Raw genomic sequence first — 10,176 nt, forward strand, 5'->3', positions numbered from 1 at the left:
AAATGGGTACAATAAAGGAAGTGATCTTTTGGTTTTGTCATGTACATAAATTGTTCCAATGCTAAACTAAGCATAACTCCTAAACTTCCACTTTAGTCCCGTCACTCAAATAATGTTATCCAAAATATATATATATTTTTTTTCTCTCCAGAGTTTTTGCGGCGCTAGTGGCTCATATTTTTGTGACAGGAGGCAGACAGGAAGGTGGGTGAGGAGAGGGGGGAAGACATGCGGCAAAAGCCATCGGGACTGGGAGTCGAACCCCCGACGTCCGTGTCGAGGACTAAGGCCTCCAAACGTGGGCCGTGCTAACCCCCTGCGCCACCCATGTTATCCAAAATATTCAACATTAACACAACCTCCTATAGTTTTCTGTTTGTAAACATGACGGTAGATGTTTATCTGTGGATAAACAGTTTTGGACGCGTAGCACTGAATGACAGACTTAGCTACTATCTGTGCTAGTAGGAAAATCTGATGAGGTAGCACTGATAGTCAGAACACCGGCATCCTGTGTGTTTTCTCTTCCTGGTTTAACGCACCTGGATCAAATGATGGTTAATTAGAAGACCTATAAACAACACTGATATGCTGAAAAGGTTGTTACTACCACCAGGGAGAGAACTAAAACATGCAGGATGTTTCCTTCAGGAAACGACTTTGGGCACCCCTGCGCTAACTGTTAAACTAGTCCCTTCAAAACAAAAGCATCACAACTCAAACAGGACGTCAACCATAGTTAAAACAATGGGTGATATGTACAGGCAGCTTATAAGTTATTAAGTTCAAGTCATTTGTACATAGTTATCATTTTATTCTCATACTTCTCAGATAATGTAAAATGTTCTTGACCTGTAGTCATGTTTTTTTCTGTATAACAGATGAGATGTGTAAAAAAAGAGAGTGACATGAATGTTACTAACAACCTGTCATATTCATGTTACAATATTTACTTCCACTGTTCATTTATACGTTTAAAGTTGTTTATTTAAGCAAATGACAGGAATGATTATGCCATTTTTAAGAGCTGATTAGCAGAAAAAATAAATGAAAACAATGAGCAGTAGCTAAAACATGCTGGGGGACATAAGATATAATTTACCTGCCATGTGTAAAATAAGAAATTATTATTTTCTCCCCAGCGATTCCGCTCAATTGTTATCTCACTTCACAGCTGTCTGGGCTTTCTCCCATTGACTTGGATTCCTCCTGTAGAATTTCAATCGGGTCAATCAGCAAACAGAAGGAGAAGCTATAAACAATGCACCAATTAAAGTGAACAAAGTCATTCAGCACATGCTGGTCACGCTTCCAAATGTTGAAGTAACATTAACAGCCACCAGTTCAGTTCAGCATTTCTCTCTTTACAGTGCAGGCAATTTGCTTGTAGCTTCATAGCATCACATTGGGACATATGTCATGAGCAAAAGTTGGGTAAAACTTTAAACCTCAGCAGAGTTCATACCTCCAGGCAGTGATTGCTCCTCAATAGCCAAGAGTTCAGAGCCTCTGAATGAAGCAATGCAGAGAAGGAGGGGTTTTACCTGGATACCTTAGAATTAGACAAGCAAACAAACTGCAATACATGTATAATTCAAACCAGGAATAATTCATGTCTCACTGATTACATTTTTTTAAACACATATTTTCATTTACAAAACATGTATTCCATTTGTAGGTCCAAGACAGCAAACAAACACAAAAAAAAACAACAACATTGTGACTTGTTTGTTAAGTGAGCATTTAACAGCTAACTTCTCTGAATTTTCTCTTTAAAAAAAGCAAAACAATAATACTTGTTTCTTCTACTTTCCCACTTGCATCTGAATGCATCTTTAAACCCTCCTTCCTTTACTCCTTTCCTACCCCTGGCCCAGCCCCTTTATTCCCGATCTGTAGGCAGAAAAGGGGGGATTTAACTCTGTGAGAGCATGGTGGCCAGCAGTTCTCTGGCAACAGCTGGATTTACAACCATTGTTTACTTTGAAAAGCATTGCATGCAGTCATTCTCCCATGACAGCATCTTTTATACAGTTCCAAATTGAAAACTGTCGTAATATTGTGGCTTGTCTGCCACATTAGTGATGCATCATTATGTACACAAAATTGCCATCTATATTTAGTAAGCTTTCATATCTTGAATTGAAGAGACACATACTTCATGACCGTTGGAACCAGACTTTCTGCCTCCACTTCAGCATGATGATAAAACACTACCTGGCTCATTAATGTCTAAAAAAAACCAGTGCAGCTCCTTCATCAGCCGTCAGTCATGTTTACGCTCAGTCTCCTCAAGAGACCAGAATGTTTCTTGATAAGGGATGAAAGCAGCTTTTCTCTTTTGCTGTCTCAGTAAAAGGGGAGCAGATGGAATTATAGCTCATGCAAAAGCAGCTCCCCACCACAGGGACTTCTAGCTGGTGGGATAGCGGCCTATTGCAGCATTGTAAATATTGTAAGGTTGCACCACAGCACAGGTGACTGAATAATTAATAGGAGCTGTGTCTTTGACAGAAATACTTTGGAGGCCATTAGCTCTGGTACCTGGCCTCTGAGAGTATATTTGTCAGAAGAAAGCAATGCCGAGGAGGTGATTGATTTCCTGTGGCTGCCAGGTTAGAGGCACCGTACCTTTTTACATTAATATCATGTGGCATCTGTTAGATAGGTGACTTCCCCAACTTGTCTACCGCTGACTGCTCGGGCAAAGCCCAGCACATCAAAATTTAAATTGTCATCATTAATTGCAGGTGCTCCGGGAGTATGTTGAAGCTGCAAATCTGCCTCTTTAGCTGCAACTCAGGGGAACCAAACTTGCTGTATACAGATAAACATGATTGCACATGTCCTTGTGTACAGGAGCATGGTATAAACCAGCTCTTTGTCCTATGGCATTTGTTTCAGACTGAGGGTTTTGGGCTCTTGGCTTTGAGAAATGATTGCTTCCTGGAGGTGTGGACTCTGTTGAAGTTTTAAATTTTACCCAATCGCAAATGTTTGCCCATGATGCATGTAATACACCAGGTCCATGTTGTGATATTTGGATATGTGGTCAACACGAACTGAACGGCTGTGTTCGCTATCATTGCTGAAACTACAGGTAGGTTGCAATTTTTCCTGTAGTTGACGATGACACTAGTAGTGCCACTAACAGACGCTGCTCCTGTCCTGTTTTCTTTTTCGCATCCTTTTCTACTCCATTATAATAGTTTTACAAGGTTAAATAAGTTTATATAAGAATGCATTCACCAAGTGTGTTGCTAACAGCTGAGTGTCCATTTTAATATCAACTCTATGACACAGTAAAATGACCAACATGTTGACAAGCAGTGATATATCACAACAATGATGAGCATGTAAATAAGGTGCAATCAAATATATTGATACTGTGTGGCTATTAATTCAATCTTGCACAATATCATCACCATGACACTTTTCTAAATTCTGTGACCTGTAAATTTTTATTAACCGACTGGGAGTGTGTTTGCTTTTTCTGTCTTATTTTGTTTCATGTATCAACCAGTCAAAGTCAAAATTAGACCTTACTGATCGTTTTCTTGAAGACTCAAGAAATAGAAACTACCCAGCCATGTTTTATTTTAAAGACAATGCAATGTGTACGATATGATGTTAAGATTTTTTTTCCCACTATTTGGTCCACATTCCTCACCAGTTGATGGTGGTAATGCTCCATTAAGTTGTTTACCAACCATTAAAGAAGTGGTAGCAGAAGAACCTATCACAGTCTCTAGAAGACAGTGTCACACCTAGCAACAGGGTCAACCACAAACACTAAGATAGGCATTTTTAATTTTGACATGAATTTTTAGTGTAAGCTTTTTGAGAAAAGAGAGAATCGTTGAGAATACAGGCCCAGATATGTGGCAACTAAAACAACTAATGCTTGAACTGGAGAATATTTTGTTTGTTTTCTTAGTTTTTCTGTACAGCATAGAAGGTTCTATAGTATGCTCATTTATAACTAGAATTTATAGCAAAGGGTTTATGACTTGAGAGGAAGCCTGTGCATACTTGAGTACAAAAGGTTAACTGTTTTCTAAGCATATCTGCTGATGTTCCACATATTTTTAAACCTAATGGCCTCAGCTTGATATGATTACATTAACTGGGGAGAAAAGCAGTTTTTGAATAGTGAGCAAAATATGAAACACATTTCTTGCTATGTATAAAGTTTTCGGAAGTCAGTGTTCGCTGAAGTAAATAAAAACCTATGGTTGAGATGTGCACATTTAATCATGACTTGCTGACCAACACTGTTCTTGTATTCAGATCTTCATCAGTAATGAGTGCAGCAAGTTAAGCTTTGTATGAGTCATGCACAAGAGAATCTTATACTATTTTATGTAAATGTGGTCCAATTTGCTGACAAAACACAACTATTACTTTCAGCATTGCTGTTTTTAACAAAGAAGTCATATGTCAGCTGGTTCGTGTTGTAGCAGTACCCAAGTCTGAATTTGTCAGCAAGAGCGTGTTTGAATGCTACAGGCAACTTGATTTTCTGTAAAGCCTGTCTTCACTTTGTACCAGTTGTGCTTACACGCCGTTACAAGTGAGTAAACTATATTTGATGTAGCGCAAGTGACATTTGCTTTTGTTGAGGTCGGACTTTGCATTTCAGTCAATCCACCTCTCTTTCGTTGTTGTCAGTGGAGAAACCTTGATGTTCCCAAACGTCATGCTTTAACATAATGTGTGTCCGTAAACTTAGATTTGCTTTTAAAAGTGACCAGACAGTTCTGCATGTAAATACTGTGCATGTGTAAAGGGTTAAAACAATACCGCAATCATGTGGTACAAAAGGTTCATACTGATGATCAAATGTCTGAACACTTACACCTAGAGATGGGCTACCTGAAGCCAGGGGGCATGTCAGATGAAGCCTTGCTTTGATGCTTGTGTCATCTTGCTGAAAAGCACGTGATTGGCAACGAATGATGCCTCGCACCACCTGGGACATGTGACTGCTTCATTTTGCGTGTTGGTTTTCAAAATAAAAGCACTTCATGCTGCTTCTTGAGTTGTTGTAGATCATTTGGTTGTGCATCAGAGGAGAATACTTCGTTCACTGGCCAAACTAAAAGGAACATTGACCAACATATTTGATGTGTTTGATGATGACACTCATCAAAATGTAATGTTTGTTACTGGTTTTCTCAATTGTCGTTTATGGTGTTTTTTTTATAACTTTATATTTTTGTTATTTTATGATGTAAAGCTCTTTGAACTACATTGTTGCTGAAATCTGTCACAAATAAACTTGATTGATTGTATGAAATGGAGCCAGCTAAGGGAAATTGTCTGACATCTGGGAATACTTTGAGATGATCGCTCACAATAAAATTCTTCTTAAATAAAAATGATTAACACCTCCGCCTCCCAAATTTCTTACCTTCTGGAAATTTCCACTATTATTTGTGGTCTGATCAGCAAAGATATGTCAGTCTTGAACAGCAGAAACAGATCTAATGCTTTGGCAAGACTAAAATTCTGCATGTAACTAAATATAAGGGATCAGAGCCAATTAGAAATTCAAGAAAAAGCGAATGCCCCAACAACCACTGCACTCCCAACATTAATGACGCTAAAACATTAAATGTCTTTATTGTCAAAACAGTATACTACATAAAAGAAAACCGAACACAACCACTGACATTCAACATATACCAGGATTAGATTGGCAACAAATCATTTTAATAATTAAAACATTAAATATAATTTAATTGATTCTCTTGTTGTTAAACATGAGTTGGATAAAAACTTTATGACAATATTGCATTTGTAAATTTTTGGAAGTGTGATCCAACTGAGTGACAAGGCTGTTACAGTTTCACCAGCTGATGTCACTTGTGAGTGATGAATGAATCATAGAGTAATTAACCTTATTGCTAAGCAAAGAGTTGGAAAGCTTTATTGCTTCATGAGGCTTCATTTGCCACTGACCTGTCAGGGGCAGTATAATGCCTAAGATGTCCATAGACTACTGCAAATGGTTTTAATAAAGTTTCATTTCTTAGGTTAAACCAGTAAGTCAGTTGGCAGATACAAAAAAATTTTCTCCGCAGCATCAAAGCAACTGGCCTTGCTTCTTGGATGCTTTTTAACAAGAAGCAACAGCAACTTACAACAGTGAGTGATGTCACTGACTTTGTTTTGGACCTGAGCAATCAGTTTTGTTCCCATTTGGTTCCCATTGGGTGGTGATCTTTTTCATTTGCCTAATGTATTTTTATTAAGAGACAGATTAATCAAATTGAGATCTGAATTATGATAAACAGAAATTAGGTGTATCATCATGTGAAATTGAATAATTTTAACAATTTCTTTGTGTAATTAATCACAGGCGCAACACTGCTAATTAAGAGAAACTGGTTACGTACATGCATACAAGCTGTTTATTTGAGTGTATGAAATGGACAGAAAGAGACAAAATGATACTTTGTGGGTATAAAATCAAGGTACAAATTGGCAAACAATTAGATTGTTGCTGAGCCACTGACAGGACTATCTTGCCTGCATCACTATATGAAAATACATGTCTTTTAGAGTCTTAATTTTTTCAGTAAATTAAAGTCAAAGCTAAGATGAAGAAGTCATGAAGCATAAATGATAATGATAGTGAGTTACAAAAGGTTCTGCAAGGAATTGTTGCTACGAGGTGGAAGGGAGTAATTATGGGATGAGAAGCAAGTGGGTTTATTGGCTGATGAAAAACAGGAAGCAGAAGAGCGGGGCGCTGATAGAATATAATATCTGAGTCATGAGGAAAAGAAAAGAACACTACGAATAGGAAAAGCTGTAAACAGAACATAAACCAACACAAAAACCTAAAAATACATTTTTTTTAAAAATGACTCAATAATCAATCACAATTGTCAAAATTCAAATATTTCCTTCACTCATGGCAACAATGATATGTTATGTCACAGGTTAAAAACGGTTTACACTGAAATCCTTTCTTCTGGCTGCACTTTCAGACAGCCGTGAAAAAAACAGGTGGGTTATCGCCTTGCCTTACCTTTTTAAAGACTGCAGTCTCAGATGAAATGTGAGCTGTTATTGCTCTTCTTAAAGACTGAAGCCTGCAATATCCTGTGGCAGGGCATCAATGCAGCGAGGGATGTGCCTGTGAACATGTTTGACTTTATTCTGTCTCAGCTCTCTGATAAAAATATATTGTGGGTCAGTTAGTAGAGCAGAGGCTGCATTGCAAAATATTGAGCATTAATTCACTTCATTTAAAGGACGTTTGGTAAATGTTCAGAGGATGTCTAAGTGAATATTCTGTCACATTAACAATGTGAAAGTGGTTCTGATCCTGATGAACTAGAAGACCAGTGATCTGGAAGGTTGGCACAGTGACAACAGATTTTCACTGTATTTTGATGTCAAGACAAATAAACTCAACCCTAATCTTTTAATCCTAGAAATGTTCTTCAGGTGACAGAAGGCCAGCTTTATAATTGCATTTACCTGTCTCTGGAGGTTCAAATCCAGATTTCCGGACTGATTGCTAGTTCCTAGATGTAATTACTGAAGTTGTATGCTGACCCCAGATCAGCCCTCTTTAGGTAAAAAAAAAATGGTACCTTCAATTTTGTTTCTGTTCAGCTGAAGAAAGCTATGGCACATCCACACATTCAGTTCTTCTAGGCATCTGGACAATTTTCTTTACACTTGGTTTGTGCAAAATTTGGGTACAAGAGATCCTTCCTACCAGCAGCTGTTCGACTATAAATATCACAGATATCAAAGAACCTAGTGTTTCCATCTTTGTTAGCCATTGTACTGTTATTTGCTTGTTCATTATTGTACAGTCTGTTGTCTTGAATTCAGAAATTCACATGTGCATATTGTACCTTAATGATCCAACTCTGATGCAAATTTTATACTGCACAGTACTTTGTTGTAGTCGATGCCTTACCATATAGTACATTATTCTGGATTTTTTTCTTTATAAATTTCTAATAATTTTATCTTTGTATGAATCAACATGCTTCAATGTCCTGTCAGTTTGTTGCAGTTAAACCTGAATTTCCACACTGTGGGACAATAAAGGTTATTTTTATTCCATTCTTCTATTCTGTCCTTTTCCATTTTGAGTGGCAAATGCTCATAATTGATTTCTCTTACTACAATATTCAATGGAAATACAAAGGACTTTTAAAGAATAGTTAGCGTCTTCACATAAGACAAAATGTTTTAGATTTGATATATGCAAAAGCAGCCCATCTATAGAAAGAAAAGTTTTTTTTATTTTTGTTGTTTGATACAGTCTTAATCCTACTCATTGCAATGTCAAATAAAAAAAGAGCACCGGCAGCAGGCATGTCTTGTACACCTATATATTTCTAAAATTTAAGAAATAAGGCCCAAGAAAAATTTAATACTCTACAGAGTCTTTGGCATTTAGCTTAATGTTTTCATGGGAAACATGTCAAATGTTCTTTAACTGGTTGAACTTTTGCAAAATCATTCTATTTATATCCATTATTTTACACAACTGCTTTTACATTACATCATTTGTGTTTATGCTAGTTGGTTTGTATCCATTTTAAAAATAACTTTACATCTGTATTTTATTTTGATAGATTTTTGGGAAAAACAAAGCAAAAGTGGATTTGATAGGTACTATGCTGTTTTTGTGTCCGCATGTATATCCGTGAGCCGGTGTGCTTGAAAACCAGTGGCCGCTGTGGGTGTGTTGGATGTGGGATGGGTAAAACGCAGAGGTCAGCTATCACTTTGAAACATGCTGGTCCTTATCTCTGTCACAAGGTCTAATAGAGTAATGAATCAACATAAAGCCTGCGACTCTCCTGAATGGAACACTGCTTCCTCCAACAGCACTAGCGCTTTCCTTCAAATACAGTTACTGCCTCTGTAAGCATCTTTTGCCCTCCTCTGTTGTTTATGGGCAGTTTTCAGAAGTGCCTGAATTGTGACTACTGTCAGAGGTGTATTCACACATGAGCAGCTCAGCCGCCTCATCCTGTACTCGCCTGTTAAGAAAATAAAAATAGCCTCAATAAATGGAGTAGAAGTCTCTTTGATGGGGATGAAATAGAGGACAAAAGTAAAAGCAGGCTGTCCATAACTTTATGATTGCACTATATGACCAGAACCTGATAGCTGCTTATACTTTCATCATTATGAGTTTTGTGAGCTATTGGGGGTGAAGACATAATTCACACAAAAGATATATGAAGTTTAGCCGAAGCATTCAACTGGCAGAAAGAAAATTACTTTTGTGAAATGTATTAGGTGTTCCAAGCCTCCAACTGCTGATATTTAGCAGGTGCTACAAAGAAAATGACATTGTTCTTTCAGTGGCAGTTTGAGTGATTGTGGCCAAACAGTATGATTCATAAGCCATTTTCTTGTGATGGTTTATTACATGTTCACAACACCATTCAAGTTAACGGTTACTGAGATCACAGGCTTTTAGAACTAGCATCGTTTTGTTTGAAAGAAGTAGAAAAAATTATGGTGCATCCTCCATGGAAGGCAGATTTTGAAATAGCTTTTAAAATTGCTCATATCAAAATGGAGTCTTGCTAGAACTGAAGATAAAAAGGAATTTTCCACTGCAGAGGTAATATTACATTTTATTGTGTAGCCACTCTAGAGCACAATGTGATATTAAGGTTTGTGCACCTGAGATTCAGATGATGTGAACAACAATGAAACAATGAAAGTTTGGGATAAAGTAAACAAACACACAAACCAGAAAATAAATATGTGAAAACTGACAAAAAAATAACTGTCACTTAATTAAAATTTTATCCCAAGGAGGTTGCTTTGTAAATTATTGACAAATTAAATTGCAAATAAAACCCATAAGTATTATGTTTGAAAGATTCATAATTGCCGTTTGGCATAGTTTTTAAAGTCAGTAAGTAATTTTCTAAAGCATTTTGTAGATCACCAGAAATAATTTTTGCAAGGTTTTATCTTGAATTTTAAAATTTTCTTTGACTGTAAGATTTATATTAATAATCATTGATTAAAAAACCCTTCAATGTATCTAATCGATGTTTATTACTGCAAGAAATTAAAGGATGAAGTGAGCATCCACTCGTTCCTAAAGGATCCAGCTATACAGTGAAAGTGGTTGAGATTCATCACCCACTTTTCCGTAATCAACAAAGTGTT

The sequence above is a fragment of the Gambusia affinis genome, linkage group LG10 (genome assembly GCF_019740435.1).
Source record: "Gambusia affinis linkage group LG10, SWU_Gaff_1.0, whole genome shotgun sequence".
Taxonomy (NCBI): Eukaryota; Metazoa; Chordata; class Actinopteri; order Cyprinodontiformes; family Poeciliidae; genus Gambusia; species Gambusia affinis.